The sequence below is a fragment of the Chelmon rostratus genome, chromosome 7 (assembly GCF_017976325.1).
Source record: "Chelmon rostratus isolate fCheRos1 chromosome 7, fCheRos1.pri, whole genome shotgun sequence".
Classification (NCBI taxonomy): Eukaryota; Metazoa; Chordata; class Actinopteri; order Chaetodontiformes; family Chaetodontidae; genus Chelmon; species Chelmon rostratus.
In genome coordinates this window covers 6,305,399-6,325,133 of record NC_055664.1, presented here as the reverse complement: position 1 = coordinate 6,325,133, position 19,735 = coordinate 6,305,399, and the positions used below count along the sequence as shown (strand labels likewise).

Genomic DNA, 19,735 nt, shown 5'->3' with positions numbered 1-19,735 from the left:
AACCAAACAGGACGTGCTTGTATTTATTAGTGCTGAAATGATTTGTCTAGGGACAGAAGTCATTTGACAAATAAGGTTTTTCTGGTTACATAAACTGATCATGAAAAATCAATAGTTTGGCATATTACTGCCACCACCACATATCTTGTTTCACTTTCAGATAGTATATAATAGAAAAGTAAGGCACACCATTAATTGTACTGAGATGTTGATCACTGACAGCAGATGCCTTTTGCGATTGAAAATGTTTAGTCTACAGACACTGGAATCTATGCCAAAAACTGCACATGGTCCATTCATTCAGGGAATACCTTTTCTCTTTAGCAATGACGACTAAAAACAGCACACAGACCACCTCAGGTAATTCGCAGCACAATGAAACCTGTCAGACTGGTGGAGATCAATGAACAGTGCTTTTAGCTTTGTGCACAATATACTTACTGTGTTCAAATCTGTCTGAATATTAGTATGTGTTTGTCTCTCTCCGTGTGTGTAGGTTAACAGAAAAGCTGTTAATCTCAACAGTATGTGTTTGTCTGGGTGCTGTGTGGGTAAGCGGTCAGCTGGGGCGTGCGCCTCTGCACTGTGGCTGGAGTGTGTGAGTGTGTGTGTCACCAGTCGAGCAATACTAGCACTTACTGTATTTAGGAGTGGACGCAGGAGGTGGCTGTAGACAGTAAACACACATTCAACTGCACCAGTCATTTTAACTCTGACACACTGCGGCTGGGTCAATGAGTGGACACCTTTATATGTGCTTGCAAGTCTTCATATTGCACTGAACTGAAAATTCTTTTTGTTTCCGGCTTTAATTTTGATATATTTGCTGCATCCTCTACAGGGATCAGTTCATCTGATTTAGCCATTCATGAAATCATCATCTTAGTGATGTTTCCTACAGGAACTAGAAATGAGTATGTGCCATGAAACCAAATTCCCTGTAAAAAGATTATGACAGCCTGAAATACAGTGTTTGAGATATTGTATCCGAGAGGAAATATAAATGAAGCGCATGAGTGGGAGTGTGTTTGTGTGTATTTTTGTGTTTCTAAGGTTTGTCTGTGTGAACCCACCACATCCGGAGAGCTAGCAGTGCGCCATCGTGCTAACCACCACCAGTGATACAGTGGCACATGCCTGTGCCTCTCAGACAGGAAGCAATGACACGAGAGACAGGAAATGAGTGATAAACAACAACCAGAGCAAAAGTCCCTACAAGTCATTCATAAAAAGATGATGAATGCTGAGTCAGGGGCCGAGCTGTTCGTCTTATTCCTGAAGAGTTATTTTCAGTGTAGCTTACTGCACTCTAGTCAAATCAACATGACTGTATCAACAGGAATAGAAGATAAAATATCTTTGCATGGCGTGTATGTACACAATGTTTGTTTATGCACAAAATAAGATACAATCCATCACGCACACACAAAGCAGTGTGTCTCCTCTATGTAGAGTTATTTCAATAGATTTTCTTAATTTACAAATTGAATTCAGAGGCAGTAGGGCTGTACATAAAGTGAATGCGAAAGGACAGAGATTTGCCCTAAGCAGCAGAAATTGAGGCGAAGATGCATCTACACAAGTTGACAATGTTTCAACTTGAGCAAAACATTTGTGCTTATCCTGTCTGTGCAGCGACACCTTGAATAATGCATTACAGTATAATATTCTGATGTTTTCACTGAGGCATCAAAGTGACATTTGTTACATGACCATTAATCCACTGTGACACTAACCATATTTTATCCATTGCCTATTGCTGTGACATCATAAGGAAAGAAGATCACATATCATCATCAATCTCTTGTGACAACTGTGCACTAACACATCAAATCTGTGACATCATGATGAGTCACTGCCAGATAGATTGTGACAGTGCAAGTCTGCATTGTGCCTACTTCAAGTCTGAATGACATTAAGGCGTCTAATGTGCACTCCTTGCCATCTAATTCTGCATCTATATCAGGAGGACCAGGTCACTCAGTTGATACAGCGAGACAGACAGTGGGAGCAGCTCATTTTCATGCACACTGATTGCTCTTGGTGCAGTGCATAATCCATTTAACAATAGTATGTCAGTGTGTGCACTGCAGCTGTGAATACACATTTGTAGAGGACCACAGTGTGTGCAGTTGGCATGAGTGAAGTGTGATAGTGAGACTGAAGATGAAATTCAAATCATGTTTTCATGTGTGGATGTTTGATTTTGCTTTTTTTTTTTATTTTTGTTTGACACAGCTAATACGAACTCATCCGAACTCACTACACACCTAAACCACACATGGACACACGCACTTTATCTCACACACATCCATATGCTGGACTCAAACCGACTATTGCACACTGTTACTTTGCACAACTGCACTACTGCGCACATATTTAACTACTTGAATGTTTAGTTCAGATATTTATCCTGTGGTTCAGATGTTTATCCTGTATAGCTTAGTTCTTTATTTTTATTTCACTATTTTTTCTTATATTGTTTTTTTGTATATTGTATTGGATTTTTGCCTCTCACTTGAGAGTTGTGCCTTACTTGAAGGTTGATCTGTACTTGAAAGTTGTTCATCACTTGTAAGTTGCACATTACTTGAAAGTAGTTCCTGTTCTTATTTTGCATGCGCTTGTGTGTCCACCTTTTTGAGCTGCTGGAACTGCAAATTTGCCGTTGGAGATGAATAAACTATCTATCTATCTATCTATCTATCTATCTATCTATCTATCTATCTATCTATCTATCTATCTATCTATCTATCTATCTATCTATCTATCTATCTATCCATCCATCTATCAATCTATCCATCTATCCATCCATCCATCCAATATGCGTACCTAGAAAGACACAATTTACTGATGTGTGATGCCGCAACAGCTCCTTCCTCAAATATGCACTTAAATTATTATGTTAGTCAACACAATTCAGTTATAGCTGCTGCACACCTCACACATCATAATGATGCAAGTAAAAATTTGTGGTGTGTCAAGTGTCATCTAACTCACCTAATTCTAGCTGAAAAATTACCGGTAAGTCTTTTTAGGTATCTATAGGTGGTGAATCCACTGAGGTGATATTTGTGGTGTTTCTGCATATTTCTGTATCAAAACTAGTTTTTATTATCGTAACTTCCCTATATCAATTCGTCCCACTGTTTAATCTTTGTGGCACCAGTGACAGACCCGTCTGTGTCACTGTTAACAGGTGAAAAACACCTGTAGTGACATCGCTGGCTGGGGAGTGAACAGAACATGCCTTCAGCTGTGCACTGAAATGCAGAAAACACAATCACTCAAAGAGATTATTTCTTTTCAGTTGCCTAGCAGTGGTGCTCTCTTGAGTTAACATACTTGAACACCATGCATATTGAGTAAACTGAAATAAACTTCCAACGTCAGAAGCATGATCTCACAAGTTCCACTTAAAATGCAGCATTAGTTTGAACCTGCCTAGAACACACTGTCCATGCTGAACTGTGTTCTCCCTGAGCACAAGTGTGTGTGGTAATAGCAGCAGAGTCATTGCCTCTCAGGGTGGGCCATACGGATAAAATCTTCTATCATGTTATACTGTATATATCATATCGTCTGCTAAATATAAATCATATAAAAATCAGCTCCACCAAAACTGAACATTATAACGTCCATGAAGGAGGATTTATGGCAGGGCTGTTGTTTTAGACTGCATTAGTATTAGCCAGGTGTACCTAAAAAACTGGCAGTATATTGATATATATACACTGAAATTATACAAATTGAGGCACAGTAATTGTTCATCATATTGATCAAAAAACCCTGTAAATCCTTATTCCTGCTTTCCAACATTGCCAGCAGAAAAACTGAAAATGGCCCTCGATAGGAAAAAGCTTCCCCATCCCTGATGTAAAGCCAGCACACCAGAATTTCATTTATATTTATACTGAACATCAAATAACGATGCTGTAACGTCTGGTCTGATGAAAAGCTATTATAGCTTGAAATAATATTTGACGTTTACTAAGGAAGGGATTTAACCTTTGATGTGCAGACTCTTCTTTGACGTGAATATGCCTCATACTGTATGTGTACTCATCTGCTTTAATGGCAGGTGGACAAACAACAATGCAAACATATGAGACATAGACAAGACTCAAAGGGCAATAAACAACCAGATGCTGAACAGGCAGAGAGCAGGGAAAATATTTGCAGCAAAGGATGGATAGACTGTTGCAAGGGTCATATTGGGACAGTGGTGTATCACTGACAAAGCGTGTGTGTTTTACTTGAGGTATAGAGGGAGCAAAAGAGGAGTGAATGGCTATATGAGATGATAACAATATAGTTACATTAGTGACCATGGTAACATAGCTCACAAATATCAATTAGAAACATGCTGAGAAAATTACAAAACAGAAGGCACAAGTGCAAGGATTAGCATTGAGAAGTCCTGATTAACTTGTTGATAATTCAAAAGTAATTTGATATACTGTGGATTTTAATTGTTATGCACATATTAAAGATGGATTAAGAGTTCATCTTATTAGCTTCCACGTCTATCAGTGTGTGAGGAGGTTGGTGAGAGGGTGGTGGGGGAGCAGATCAGATGTGATGCTCCACAGAGCTTGATTCACTTCACAGACACAAGACAAGTGAGGAGTAGCACACAGGCTACACACAGCCATCAGCATAAAGCAGCACTAACGCCGATCTCTCTCCATGACTCAACTATCAGACTTCTCACACCTCCCTCAGAGATGAGAATGAAAGAGGGGGTGGGGGGGGATCATTCGGGAAGTCTGTCATGAAGAAGGGGTGGTCGAAAGATAAAAAGAGGTCATGATGATGTCAGAAAACGAAGTGAAACCAGAATACAAGTTGAAAATAGTGTGGAGGGAAGTAACGGAGGAAGAAAAACAGACAGAGTAATTTGTGTTAGATAAAGAGAGAGAAAGATAAGAGAAAGGAAGAGCTAGAGAGCCAAAGAGTGATACAATGTGTGACTGTAATGCGTGGACCCAACTGGGCTGGGTCCACAATAAGCCTCTGTTTTTGCCAAGTGTGTGTGCATGTTTGTATGTGTACGTGCGTGTCAGCGAGGACAGTCCCGTGCCCTGCACAAACACTGCCCTTGTAATGCCCTTGCCCCCATCAACCCTCACAACCAACCCGTCTGCCCTCACAACATTTCTCTCTCTCTCACACACACAGACACACACTGACCAACACACACACTGAGCTCCAGTAAAAACACTGTGGTTGGAGGGGGCAACAGGGTCACATGGCACCGGTCATGCAGTACCCCCCCAACAATAAACAACCACACTCATGTGACTTACTGTATTTTGCAGTGTGGGATCTGTAGCTTCAGGCGGCTTACTCACACCTTTAGTAGCTTCCATACACCCACACACACACACAAGACAACAAGGGTCATTTCCTAAGCACATGTAAATAAGCTGCTTCTTTCAGTCTAAGCACCGATGATTAAAGTCAGTACTACATTAATAATCACCAGCTTTCCTCTCAGTATGCAAGCAAAGTGGCCAAACACAGCTGATGTTTACTATACCTTTACTGAAAAGCTAAAGGCTATGCAAACTCGTATCACAACCACAGGCCATTATTCAAAGCAAGCTGACACACACAGACACACACACACACACAATCTGATTTTGAGAAACAGGAAATGAAGAAATAAAATGCACATGCATGACCACACACAAGCTACTCATGTCTTCTTCTTTGGCTTGTCTGGTCCTGACAATTAATCAACGCAGACGAGGCCATTTGTTGGAACATTTTTACAAAAATAGATCCTATTCTTCCATGAATACGCTTGATGTCATCAAAACAAAAACAGAAAATCTATTTTGAATCCTACATTATGGGCTACTCCCTTGTTTCTCCTTTAAAATGGGACTATTTGAATAACTGGAGCGTTGGGGGCTGAGCGCCACCCTCCTTTGCCTCAGCATCACAGATACTATGTAGGCTGACTGGAGGTGGCCGACAAGGTTCATCTTGTTTTGATGTTGAGTATGATGGTGTGCTAACAGCTGCTCGACAAGGGTGACATAAGGATTAGCCTTTGTTCCATTTGACACGGCAGCTTCTTTTTAAAAACGGACAGAGGAAGCTTTCGTCGGAAACTCTGACAAAGAGGAAACAATGAACAGCTATCATCAGGGAGTGAACATATTGTTTTCTTTTTTAGGTCATTATTTTTCCATTAACATTAACTTCCTTATATTTACGTTAAATGAAAATCTGTTTTATCACTTAGCAGCTCAATCTCATATTATCAAGATGCCACAAACACTGAAAAAGCTGACTAACACAGTAAATATTTATGATTACATCTGCAAATACAGATTGCTCTCTTGATTATCTATTAAGCCAGAAAATAGTAAAAAGAAATGGCCTTTATAATTTCCCAAAACCCAAGAAAACATGTTAATATTGCTGTGTTCTAACAACCCAAAACGCAATTATGTTCACTTTACAGCTGCATCTAAGAAGTATTTTCATAACTGATAAAGCTGTTTATTGTTCATCATTTAACTGCTGAGTCTATAAAATGTCAGAACATCAAAACATCATAAGCCCAAAGTAACATTTCAAACTGCTTGTGTTGTCTGACAAACAGTCTAGATACCAAAGATTTTTTGTTGCCATTTTCACTTCAAAATTATCTAGCCAATAAATTCAAAATAGTTGCTGATTAATTTTCTTTTGATCGATTAATTGATTAGTCTAATCCAGGGGTTTTCAACACATCTGTACCCCGGACACCCACTGCAGCCCCATCTCCCAATGTCAGTGGGACATTCACAGCCTCAGTAATATTAAATTATTGACAGTGCAACATTAAATAACGTAATATTACATAACATAATATTATAATGTACGGTTACACTGTGCGTTGGAACTTGGGCTCAGAATTTTTAGTCTATTTCTGTTCACATTTTAGCTAATTTAATTAATTAGCAGTTCCTGTTTCCATCAATGTACAGAACTATCACTGGATTAAGATAATTATGCACATGTTGGATTTTTGCCCATATCCAACACACCGATATTTTCCAGACAGCTGCCGATGCTGATACCAATATATGCACATATTTGGTCCCACCTAATTGCAGAGGCTCTCCTGTAGTGGAGTTAACATATTATTATGCCTACTCTTATCGTGATGGCCCACCGACAGATGCAGACATAAAATACGAAGCTTATGAAAATGTACATTCGCTTGGCAAAATAAGAGAACCACTGCTGACAGCTTTTTTTTTGCTGGTGCATGTTTCTCTTTGTTCGTCATAATGATCAGGATGACGGCTCTTAAGATTGCAATTAAATTAGCAGTACTGAAGGAATGTGATTTTATTCATCCTTGTGTGACTGATTGAGTGGTAAGGGTTTTTAAAGTACCTTAATTGCCTTTAAGACTTGTGTGTCCAGACACTGCTGCTGAAATGGGCCAAATCATCAAGCCAAAATGCAATAATTGACCTCCTGTTGTGTTTAGAGCACCAGCATGCACTTGTCTCTTAAACCTCATGCTGTATCTTTGTCTCTTCTTTCTCCCTCAGCACCCTCCATCATTTACAACTGCAAGAGACGTGCCTGATATAATGTGAACAACAAGTTCAGCAAAAGAACAACAGAGCTGATTGAGAGGTTGTTTGAGGTCACTGCCAGAAGCGCAACTCACTGCAACGAGATTCTTCAAAAGTGGGAAGCTTGAAAATAGATTTAAAGAAAGCATGTCACAAACCGCCTCTGCGGGGCACAGCTGCTGATTATATCATGAAACAGTGGAAAGACTGCAAAGAAATAGACAAAAATAAGACTGAGCTGCCGTGAATATAGCGGTGGTGGATCCCACACATACTGCTGATTTTTCAGTATTGGTCTCCCAGCATCTTGCCAAACCACCATTTATCTCCCTCATAAACAAAGGCCCATACATTGGCAGTGAATGGCACACACACAAGCCTGGAAATGGGAGACATTTCTTGGCTCCGGCTGTCATCTCACTATAGAGGTGACTGGGTTGCTGGGAACACTTAGCTGCGGTAAATGACACGGTGATGTCCGCCTCTCTAGTTTATACATCCATCCATCTGTCTGGGCCTCTCCACTCGACACCACACACACTGCCCTGCCAAAGCATCCCTTTCTGTTTAATGATTAATACAGCACACAAAAGCCAATATTATCCCTGAGAATCAATCCCAAATATATTGTATTATCTTTGCTATCTACAAAGACAGACACACAAATGAATGTCTTGTTAGTCCAAATAGAAAACATAATGTAGCTTGCAAGAAGACTGCCTTTCTTTACTCTCCATCTATAATTAGCTATCTATAGTAGTACATGTTCTATTGTCCATCTGAGAACACAGGCTAGTCTAATTATACAAACTCTGTAATAGCTCGGGTAGCGAGGTCAGTGCCATAACGATAATGCCACTCAAACAGAATACCAAGAATGAATGAGACCAAGGGCAGGGCTTCCTAGGATTGTGAGACAAATTCTAAAATTACTACTATGTTAATACAAGAAAGAAGACAAAGGTGGTGGTGGTGGGGGTCCTCATTTTTCTTATGAGAGCTATGTGATGATCTTGCCATTGTGCCATTAAAACTCCCTCTGCACCTTGGTGATAATATGGTGTGCTGGTGGGAAGATCACCGGAGACAGAACATAGCATGAGTAATTGGATCAAGCAATTTTTCCACATTTGAGTAGGAGTGAAGGAAGCAGGGGAGGGGGGGCAAACAGAGAACGCAGGTGGGAGGCATCTGTACTGATTACTGGTGGTTATTGGTCGCTGGCACTGATTGACAGCAGGAAATTAGGGTTTCGTGCACCTGAACTACCATGTTTAGAAAGCATTACATCCGAGAGGAGGAGGAAGTTAAGACAGTGTTTCCTCTCAGTTACCGCAGCTGGCACACATGCCATCGTGGTGATGAAGAGCAGAAAATGAAACTGCGATATGCAATATGGCTAGGGACATAGTATGCCTTAGGGCAGCAACAAATCCAATGATGTTTTCATTCAATTGATTATTCTGTTGCTTATTTCCTTTATTAATTGACAATGGAACAAAACAATGGAAGATTGCTTGTTTTATCCAAAAAATAGTCCCAAACCCAAAGGTATTCACTTTGCTCTCACAGAAGATGTAAGAAAACAGCAATTATTCATATTTGGGAACCTGTGATTTTCTCTTCAAAAATGATTTCAGCAATTCATTGATCATCAATAGGAGTGGGCCAAAATATTGATATTACTTCCTCCTATATAGATATTTTCAATAAAAGCATGCAGGTGCTCTAAACGGACTCCCCTGCCAATTTGACTTACCAGACGTGGACAAGGACAAGCAGCAGTTAGTGTGCGTGTGTGTTGAAGAGGCACTAAGCTAAGACTCGGTTTTGCACATTGTTTCATCTAAGTTGCCACACTGAAATGAATGAATAACGTGCTTCAAACCGCAATGAACAAACTGTTCTTCACGCTGTAAGCAACAGACTCACACACTCCACTTGTGATAGCTAGGGTTGGATTGACAAATTGGGTCAGCTGCGCTGAGAGTGACGCAGTTTCATACTTTAATGGTTAATTTTACATAGTTATTAATCCAATCACCAATCTCCAACCTGTTCTAAAAAAGGGCCTTCAAGACTGTTGGAAAAGCGGTCCAGGTGACTACCTCATGAAGCTGGTGCAGATAATACCTTGTGTGTGCAACATTTGCAACACTGCCACCACAGCAAAGGTGACTACTTTGAAGAATCTAAAACATAAATATATTTTGCTGTGTTTACACTTTTTTGGCATAATTCCACATGTGTTATTTCATAGTTTTGATGGCTTCAGTATTAATCTACAGAAAATAATAAAAAATAAAGGAAAACTATTGACTGTGAAGGTGTGTCTAAACTTTATGTTTACGTACAGTACTAAACTGCACAGCATTTCCTGTTACACACACAGTCCAAGGTCTGGCTAAATATGGCACAAGATGCAATACTTGTGACAAGGAAATGACTGCCCAGTGCAACAACAGCTCAAATCAGACCAAACACCTGAGACTTAACAATGTTGACTAGACCCAAGAAAACTACAACCTTGTTTCCAAAAAAGTTGGGACGCTGTGTAAAACACGAGTAAAAACAGAAAGCAATCATTTTCAAACAATCCGTTTACTGACAACTGTTTTGTGAAGTGTTCCTGAGCCCATGTAGTGATATCCTCTATGCTGGGATCAGACTACACCAATCTAGCCTGACTTTGAGCTGATTTTATTGTGAGCCTATTTTACATTTCCTCGAGGGAGTACCATGACCAAGTCAAAAGACAAATGTTGGCAAGAAATAGTGGAAGCACTTCATCAGCCGGGCGAGTAGCTCGTTTAGCGGTCCTAACATTATCCCTGGTCCTAATTGGTGGAATATGCTTATCATTCCTCCAGTAGCACATGGTTAGCCTGTTTGATGTGGCTAACACAGCCAAGCCTGCTCCTTGTAGAACCAATAACTATAGAAATAAAGTGACTATATATGAAACTCGTTGTACCTGTCCTCATTGTTATCCAGATGCTACCCAGTAGATGTATAAATAACGACCAAATGGGCTGAAGTTTACACCGTGTCATGCTTGCATCAAATTCAGAATAAGCATATATTTACAAAAATCAATGAAGTTAATGAGGTCAGACTTTGAACATATCGTCTTTGTACTGTTTTAAATTGTATATGTCAAAAACGATTAGCAAATTAACACATCTGTTTTATTTATGTTTTACACAGCATCCTAATTTTTTTGAATCAGTATTGTACAAGAGAAATTTAAGGAAGCAAGAAGCAGCTGATCATTTTCATACACTGCCTAGCTGCAGTGACACGAGAAAATACCACAGGGCATATTTTGGTGTACTTTCCACAAAAGTTTCACAGCAATTCATCAAAGATGATTCAGTGAGAGTAGACTCAGGTGGCGTAACACTGATCTTTGACATGAAAGTAAAGCATGTTGGCCGACTTCCACACATTCCCCGCCTGTCAGGACGAGGCCTACTCTCCCAGATTCCAGCCAAGTCAGCGCTCCATTCCTCCTCTCCCACTTACACACACACACACACCAGCTTCACAGGTTAAGTAGGTCAAGATAATTACAAGATATAGCATGTTCACACACACTTAACATGCGCACACGCACGCACACACACACACACACACAAGGATGTTTTACCTGCTGTTTCCTAAAGTCTCTTATTTCCTGTGCCTCTGCTCCTTGATGGGGGTATCTGGATAGCGGTTGGGACACTGCATCTGATGGATGAAGGACAGAACTAATTGTTAGGGGAGGGGGGGAAACACGAACTGTGTGTGTGTGTGTATGTGTGTGTATTCAAATCGTACGGAAGAAGAAGGTGAGAAAGCCAAAGAACAAGTTTAAAAGGCAGTAAATAAATGGCAAGTGGTGAAAAGCGCTTGATCCAAGACACAGAAAGGAAACAGAATACGACGGGTTTTGCTGCAAAAGTGAGAGACGATGCCCTGAACACAAGTCTGCATCGCCCGATGTAAACTCCCACACACTGTGTGTGGGAGTGGCGATGCCCCATCATTCAAGATAAGACAACAGAAAGTACAGAGCACTCAAAGCAAAGTGCCCCTACTGACCCCTCTTTACTGTCTCTCTTCTCTTACCATCTATTCCCTTTGCCTCCCTTTCCCTGTGATACCTAATAATTTCTCCTCCACTCGAGGTCATTGTGGAGATAATTTTAGAAATAACTGAGATGCCGTATTGCTGGTGCAAGAGTATTCATCTGGCAGATACTTTTTAAATCTGGAAAGACTGGAAACTAAAACAGTCAACTCTGAAACAACAAGCTGATGTATCGGAATAACATCAGCGACATCAGTGAAAAACTGTATGATCACCTTTTCCATTTTTAGTCATGTTTATCACTTCTAGCAAGGAAGATTATTGCATGTAAAAACCAGTCACACTGACATGTTCACTGCAGCCTAAAGTGGTTCAAAAGCCAAAAAAGAAATGATATTTTTCAAAAAGCCCAGCAGCAACAAATATTCTCCCTCTCATTGAGGTTTAAGCTTCTTAGCTATTAGCTCAGTCACCACAAAACCTGCCTGCATAACACTGTCTCCGGCAGGATGTGGTCTTGTAAATGTTGCTTGCTGAGCACCCAAACTCTGCAAAAGACTGTTAACTGTACCTGAGATCCTTTGACCTTGCAGCTCAACCAGTGTAGCATGTTTGTATGCTTGAGATTAGCCTTCTTCATCATTGTGAGCCAGTCCCCACAAACTATCTGAGACACACCAGCTCGCCCTTTACCTCCAAAAAAACAAAAAGCAAAAACAATTTCTGTTGGAAAGTGTGACTCTCTGCATCCACTTGTGTTTTATTGACAGAGACCCTGACGCGTTGGCGTGAGATCAGCCGCTACGTGTGTGTTGCGTTCAGGGGCCGCTTGAAAATAAACGCATACAATTAAAATAACTGTTTTTTTTTGTATTTATGAATTGTAATGATCAAACCATCAACCATCAACCATCAGATCAAATGGTCTGACAGCTTGGCCAAGGGGCCCCCACCCCTGTTATGACAGCTCAAGCTCTCAAAAGTCTTATCTAGTAAAGCTGAAATCCAGATATGGAAGACCAAAACCTCAAGCTCTGTGAATCGAAACATCAAGATGAAACAGGAAGTGAAGGACATGATCTCTGTATGTGCAGACAAAGTGCCAAAGGCCTCTCCATCAGGATCATCTGCCAGCAGTTCAAAGAGCTGCAACTACGGAAACCAGGATGTGAACTGATGGTAATGGTAAACAAATATACTGTGGGCAAAAACACACAGTGAGGCCATACACGCTGATGACATGCAATGCACACACTTTGATTGAGGTCAGTAAACTTCCTGTTATTCCCCAGTGGTTAAGATGCTCTATCTTGTTTACCAGGGTGTGACACAGAGAGGTTCACAAAAACAACTGTGGTCTGTGTGCGTGTGTGTCTGTGTGAGTCAGGAACGTTTTATGTACAGACCCAGTGATATTTATAATCTTACATTGTGGTTGTGGATAAATTGACAGAAAGAGGTGAGACACTGGGTTTCCCCAGGAAAAGGGATAAATGATTTCTTGTCCACACAGAACTACAGTAAAACTGCACGTGGGTATGACCAGTTCCAGGAAGTGTGCAATGATAAAATCTCAGGCCAGAGACAGTCAATGTTTAACTCCCCGATGGGTTTCAGCTCAGAGTGTCACATGATCCACAGCATGTGTGTGTGTGTCTGTGTGTGTGTGTGTTACAGTGACTTTAGGAGAAATTAAGAGAGCAACACAGACAGAGAGTTCACTATAGGGAGGTTAGTGATGACGTTTTTGCTGGAGGGTCAACACCAAACTTAGCTCTGCTACTGTTCTCTGGAAACGACCACACTGTAAAGTCAATGGGTTTTTGAGTTTGTTCCATGGCTGATGACGTTTCGTGATACAACGTAAAAATTGTCTGTGGCATCCCCCAAAGATCTCTGAATGGATTTCTTTGAGGCCCGAAGTTTGGGTTTGGGTGCATGTAACAACCACATTTCCTCAGCTGGGGATTAATAAAGTGTATCTTATCTTATCTTATGTCACACATCACAACCCGTAGAGGCAATGCAAGTCAGACCTGCAGGCCTACAGGCATGATGCAAGTCACACGCTGGGAGCAGCACAAAGATTGGAAAGTTACAACATCACTTTGTGTACCTGGAGGACGATATTGCAGTCAACATTTCCATTTTGTAGTAATTTTGATAAAAAAAAAGATTGGTAGAAAACTTCCAGTTCCAGGACTTGAAAATGTTGCCCCAATAGGTTCTGACGAGAACAAAGTGAAAAACAGTGGTGGAATTAGATGTCCGTTTTCAATACATTTAGGGCTTGCACAATATATTAAGTTTAAGGCTCAGCTCTAGGCAAAGTAGTGGTGTCATTAAAAAAATAAAATAAAATAAAATAAATAAATAAATAAATCAGCTGGCCAAGCCTATGTAGCCTTACGTGGAGTGACATCTTTTGAAAATGTTATGCAAGATTTAAAAGCCACTGCGACACATTCAAAAAACATACACTGAGGGTCCATTAACAAGAATAAAATTTTCTGTGAAGGTCTGTTACATGCCATTAACGGTCTATGCACACATAACAGACCTAAAACATGGCCACAGGATACTGGATGCTGACATCATTTGTATTACAGAAACACGGTTGCAAAACAATGCACCACATAATAATATTGCAATGCCAGGATGGACGTTTCACCATTAAGTAGGCTCTCACTCATACAACAACATGGAATTTTTGTCAGACTTTTAGGACATTTAAATTCGATTTAATAAGCTACACCACTTTAATAAATCATTGAAAAAATATTTAAGCCTCGACTAAGTCATGACCGGAGACTCTGCAAACTGAATTTCACTCGAATCTATGTACCCGATTATGAGATATGAACTGTAATACGTGCAGCGCCCCCTAGTGGCTGACTGACACCAAATTTTGCACAAAGCCTCATTCCACTGAAACTACTGAACGGAGTTTCGTGTTGACAGGAGTGATAGTTATTAAGATATGCAACAATTCCTGCTTTGACTACAGCTTACAGGAAGTTGTTCTTTTAGAACTTGCAAATTAGATCATGGCAGTCCATAGATTCTACACGTTTTGTGTAGATCAGACTCAGGGTTGGTTTCACAATTTCGCAAAGGTTTCGCATAATAGTGCCACCCGCTGGTGGACATGTGTTTGACATGTTTGCGCCATTCTATACGACCCTGGAAATTTCCACATACATAACTTTTAAGGTGTATGTTACAGTTACACTTTTAGAACAGAAAGAATAAAAATTTAATCTAAATGATCAAAATAGGTTAGATAATAGTTTAATAGTTTTGTGTACTTGCAAAATAGTTATTTACAATAGAGAATTACTGTGGAATTAAATATTAGAGTCACATTTTATTTTTTTATTTTTTTTTGGGGGGGGGGTTCTAGCCCTTTTGTTATAAATAGCATTAAATGAGCTACATTACTTTTGGCTTGCTTTGCTATAAGTGACGAATGTCCACTTTTAGTTAGTTAGGTTAGCTATATTTTCAGGCCTCCATGACCGCAGCAAGTTTGTTCAAGCAACTAAAGCCGTTCACTAAATTGAAGTTATTTCTGAGGGACAACAGCATAATGAAAACAATTCCAGCACAATGCACAGAGTAGTGGATAGTGACGTTGGCTTCAAGTATTTCGTGTTTCGAGTGTGGTTTCTTATGCAAGAGGAATTAGGCACATACACTCTTCTCTGCCCTAGAGGACTAACTGACCAAGCACACGTACAAACAAAAAGACAAAACTAGCTTTCTCAGAACTCCCCCGCCAAGTTGTTGTCTCCTTATCGTTGTACAAACACGACAGTGAGAATCTAACTTTGATATGACTTTCTCACTCCCCACACAACCACGCAAACACCCTTCCTCTCCTCCACCCATCCTCTGGTACAGGAATGTGAGGAATGCGAAATTACTGTGGGCTTCATCAGGAGCCAAGTCTTTCCCTGCCCCTCACCTTGAGGCTCTTTCACACTCTCTAACACACACTATTTCTCATTGAATTGGTCATCTGTCACTGGCGGAGCATCCATTCAATCCTTGCCATTCTCATAACAATCATAGGCTTACAACCTCCAGGACATAAAGGTCAAGTGAGCCTCAACTGTAAACAGCTGGTTTTTCTGGCCCTGAGGGTTGCATGGCAAGGCAAATCTCTTGAAAGGCCCTGCTCTGCAGAATACAGTTGTCCTCTTACAGTATATTGAAATTAATTATTTCCCGTGGGCCAAAACATAAGTAAGTAAAACATGGATATAGAAGATGGAATGAAATTACCATTATTTTTGTTCTTCTAAATATAAAGCACAAGGTCAACAAACTGCTAAAAACAACTCAGGAATATGTTCACTGTAATGGAGCTCAACAACGTTGGAAGTATCTGGAAATCCTTCAGAGCTCAAAACATGAAAAAGGAATGCAAGAGGAATGCACCAGCACATTTGACGCACTGCCCAAATCAAGTGTGGTCAGAAGGGCCATTACATTTGACTATGCGTCATCACTGCCTCACTGTAAACAAAAGAGCACTGTCTGCTCATTTCTAAAAAACAATACACACCCACTCATTCGCACAGTGGGGTGTTTATAACCCTCCATCATCATGGAGGAACTTGACAAACACACAAACACAGGCGGGTGGCAGTGTCATCAAGGTAAAGTCACATGTATTCTACATGAACTCTTTCAATCAATGTATCTCTGTGTGCTGCCTGTGTCTATCCATGGCCTTTGCCCACTTCTTCCCCCCCGTCTCCCTTTATTTAGCTGCTTGCTTCAAGATGTATTTTTAGGTGCTATTGTAAGGCTGCCCTTATGTTGGCGGAGTGTGGGTGTGTTTATTCTCAAAAGTTCCCCTCAGACGCTGTAAATCAGTTACCTTCTGGCTGCCTGACCGAGCAAAGGTCTCACTCTCACACACTCTCTCACACACACACTCTCACACACACACTCTCACACACACACTCTCACACACACACTCTCACACACACACACACACACACACACACACACACACACACACACACACACACACACACACACACACACACACACACACACTCTCACAGCTGGCTGAGATCAGTCAGAGGTCATGCAGTTTCACAGGAGGAGGGAGAAACTCTTTACACTGTCCAGACTTGTGGATGATGCACTGACATCATGAGGCCAGCATGAATTTGCACAACAACTCTTTATAACTTAACTCAGTTCAAGACAAATGCAAAGGAGGCAGAAATAGGGAGGAGTTGGTGCTAAACTCATAACAACTAACGAATGCTGGGACATAACTTAGAACTTTTTTACAAGTATTATTCCTCATTATGCTGTAACACACCCTCAGTGGTGGAACGTAACTAAGTACATTTACTCAGGTACTGTACTTAAGTCAGGTGGGGTACTTTACTTGAGTCTTGTCTTTTCTTTTCAGGCTACTTTCTACTTCTACTCCACTACATGTCAGAGGGAAAAAAATATTGACCTTTTATTTCACTACATTTATATGATAGCTTTAGTTACTTTACCAATTAAGATTTTTACACACAAAACACATAAAGAACTAATAGGATATGATGTTTCAAATGTGAGGATTTGCAGGTTTTCCTTTTAATTATTTTAATTTATTTTTAATAATTTTGAGGTTTGAACTGTTGGTTGGGCAGAACAAGCAGAGTGAAGGTGTCACTTTAGGCTCTGGGTAATAGTGATGACAATTCTCCCTATTTTTAGAAATCTTACAAACCAAATAATTGATTAATGCAAAAAAAAAAAAAAAAAGCCTATCCTAAGATTAATCCATAATGACAACAATCATTAGTTGCAGTCCTGTACAAAAGAGCTCAAAATGAGTTCCACCTCAACCAATTACAACTGTAAAATCCTGATTCTACATTAATGCCTGAGTATTAATAACCTAATAATATAATATACAACAGTCTAACAGTGACAGGGGACATTTTTCTGCATCAAGTACTTTTAATTTTAATACTTTAAGTACATTTTCCTGATTATATTGCATACTTTTAGTTAAGCAACATTATCAATGCAGGGTATTAGGTAGCCAGTATTTTTACAGAGTGGTATAAGTACTATTTCTTAAGGAAAGGATCTGAATACTTCCTTCACCACTGCACGTTTATATGCATAGAAATATAACAGGTTTACATTTATGTGTGGATACGTGGGTGGACGAATGCTAGCAAGACGGCAGCATGTGAATGCACCTCAGTATGTATGTAACAAGCACATTAACCATTGGGCCTTATGCATATTAAAATATCACAAGGCTCGATGCGTGCTAAACACAGTGTGTGTGTGGGACAGAGTGTGTGTGTCATCACCAGTTGCAGAGAGGGACCTCTGCCATAAGAAAGCGTTGCCATAGAAATGCAAAGCTGAGGTTTTGCTCTCTCAGGTTACAGAGAGGAGGCTGGAGCCCCCTAGGGTGGCAGCATAACCTGACGCTATCTATGCATCTCGGACTGCCGCGGTTACCACATCAAGCTACTATCAGATGTCTCGCATGCAAGGAGACAGTGAACAGCCACTACAACCCACAGGTGTCACACCACAGATGCCTGCTTCTTGTCACAAAGTTTTTCGATATGTTAATCTGGAAGATGTACCAATCATTCAAACTTTTCCCATTTTCAAAGTTTTTGTTCATTAGCCAGAAGGCTTCCTCTTTTCATCCTGTTCTTTCTTTTCAAAGTCCCTCTCTGCTTAGAGGCAGACTAACAAAAGCCTAACACACTGGAGTTGTGAGTGTTTATTTGAATATGTAAACTTACTTAGTACCTGTATACAAAAAACAACTAAAGCCTTTATTTGGCACATCTGTTGTGTGTTTAAATCACCAGTTTCCATTCAGTCATAGCTTGTACCAATGGCAACAGACATACTGCCTGCATGATGCTGCAGTGGATTAAAAAAAACAAACATAGTGTTCAGCCAGCAACGCTTGACATCATTTTAAAATATCACCTGACGTAGGTTAAATCTGTTCAAAAATGTTATGTAATTGTTTTATGCATTATGAGACATCATAGTCATACTCTGTTTTCATTTTTTAATTCAATTACAAATAAAATCAACAGATTATCTTTGTAATCAGACATATCTGTCTGTCTTTGCTAACCATGTACATTTAGTCTTCACTGTAGCTGCAACTTAAGTTTCATCTAAAATCAGTCGGTGGGTTTTAACAGGATGTTGTCACATGCTGGTGCTTTTCTATTAGAAAAGATTGTCTGCTGCATCTTTGCTTCACACATCTCTGTAACCAATGACAGGAAACTGTCATAATGGACAATCTTACCCTCCATAGCTCCATACACACCTTTAAATATATGAACCTTGCCCTTCTACCCTTGTTTAACCCCCGAAATCTTTGCTAATTCAGGGAACTTTGGTACCTGACATTATCAGATGTTTTGCATCCAAACTGCATCTGATTGAGCTGAATCACACTGACATTAAGTTTAAATGCTTCTCTTCTATATAAAATTTAATCAACCAGAGCCGACAGATAACATTTTTGCTTCATTATGATGACCACAATACTAAACAATATGCAGTCTCATATGACAAAACCAATATTATAATCGGTATCCCAGCTATGGACAACAATAGGAAAAGTGATAACAGATACTTGTATATACAATTTCAATGCTAAAAATATAGAACATGAACTGTGGGCAAACTGAAGCCTAATTATAAGAGTTGGGCTTTATTATGTCTTAATTCTATTGACCAATAAAAATAGTCAACACAGAACACAAATGCGAAAATCAAATGCAGCAGGCCGAGTCTCCGGTTGTCCCCATGTCTTTGTACAGGCAGTGTGAGGGATGCACTTCAAAGCTGATCCCAGATCAGTTGTCATCGAGACATCTCAATGTTTGTTTTGCAGGAAAGTTAAGAAAGCACACTCATCGTTTTAGACACAGTAATTGTTTTACCAATGCCAGTGGTTGACTTTGTGTATAATAATAATATAAGTAGTATTAAAATAAATTATAAAATAACTAGACTGCATGTAATCATATACCTTATTCCCTTTCTGCCT

General features: G+C 40.0%; 1 protein-coding gene across 2 annotated transcripts in view; it reads right to left on the bottom strand.

The window, feature by feature from the left end:
• pik3cb (phosphatidylinositol-4,5-bisphosphate 3-kinase, catalytic subunit beta) overlaps positions 1–19,735 on the bottom strand; it is a 52,798-nt gene that overhangs the window by 27,896 nt on the left and 5,167 nt on the right. For both annotated transcript variants that reach the window (XM_041940472.1, XM_041940473.1), the window contains exon 2: positions 11,239–11,318. The gene's annotated coding sequence lies outside the window, so the exon portion shown is untranslated. The remainder of the gene's footprint in view (positions 1–11,238; positions 11,319–19,735) is intronic.